Source organism: Lucilia cuprina, chromosome 6 (assembly GCF_022045245.1).
Source record: "Lucilia cuprina isolate Lc7/37 chromosome 6, ASM2204524v1, whole genome shotgun sequence".
NCBI lineage: Eukaryota > Metazoa > Arthropoda > Insecta > Diptera > Calliphoridae > Lucilia > Lucilia cuprina.
The window spans coordinates 55809140-55810444 of record NC_060954.1 but is presented as its reverse complement, the minus strand read 5'-3'; positions in this window follow the sequence as shown (position 1 = coordinate 55810444).

Sequence of the window (1305 nt, the reverse complement as noted above, 5' to 3'; positions counted from 1 at the left end):
CTATCCATCTATCTATCTATCTATCTATCTATCTATCTATCTATCTATCTATCTATCTATCTATCTATCTATATATCTATCTATCTATCTACCGCAATAAATAGTAAGCTGTTCGGTAAGTACATATCATTACCATGCATTTCCGTGGATGTAGGTTATTAAAACATACAACAAATTTGTTAATAATTAAACATGATTGTGCGACAATCAATTCAAATATTAGAGGTAATTTTCCACAATCAATGAGCACTTACACATGGGTTGTGGCCATAACAGGCCTGTAGTACAGAGATACATATGTATTTGTTTTTTTTTTTAATTTTTGTTAATTTGTTTTGATAATATTCTAATTAAAATTTTTATTCAATTTTCTTATAATAAACATTTGATTAAATTCTGTCATTTGACATATACACATATAAATTATATGACATTATATTACAAAATTTGTTTACTTCAAACACAAAAAAATATTTATTTTTAAATAAACAAATAAATAAATATTTATTGACATTTATTTAAACTAGATCATATAAACAAGTTATGAATACACATATAAGTACTTGCATTTATACACACATAATTAGAAATACATATTTCTTTAACATAAATTCATGTTTCGATAACAAAAAATAACCTAGTTTTAATAATGATAACATCTGTCAAAAGAAAGGCAAAAACCAGATTGAAAAACTAATTTAAAATATTATCTTTAATTAATGATAAATATTGTGAAATAAATGAGTTTATATGATTTGGGTTTTAAAGGATTTTTTTTTATAAGATTTTGCAATATCCGCTTGTCTACTGAATGTGCATTAAAATCGGAACGAGATAAACTATAGGGCTGATATCTTTTAAAAATTATTTTTATTTGTTTGAGAAATGAGTTTGTCTGCATCGTTTTTCCCTGTATTGGACTAAGACCAAAATGGGGAAGATCATCAAGGTATGATGACCGGAGAGGGATGAGAGAAGGATATATATGTTTGTCATTCGGTTTGTAATTGTTCATATAGAAATCGGAAGTGATTTAGTCAAGCCCATATCTTTTTAATTGTCTGCTTGTTTGTAGGTTGATATGAATCTTCAATAAGAATTAAAATCGGTTCATAAATAATGAAAATATTATTCCAAAACATCCCATGTTAACCTATAATAGCTATTATAAGTAATTTTGTCACTGATCCTTTTCTGTTTTGAAATTGTGGTTAAAAATAATTCGAATTGGTTCAAAATAGTTCCAATACACATTTACACTCTAAAATAACGGCATTGGAAAAGAGTTTTAAACGTTTTAATCTA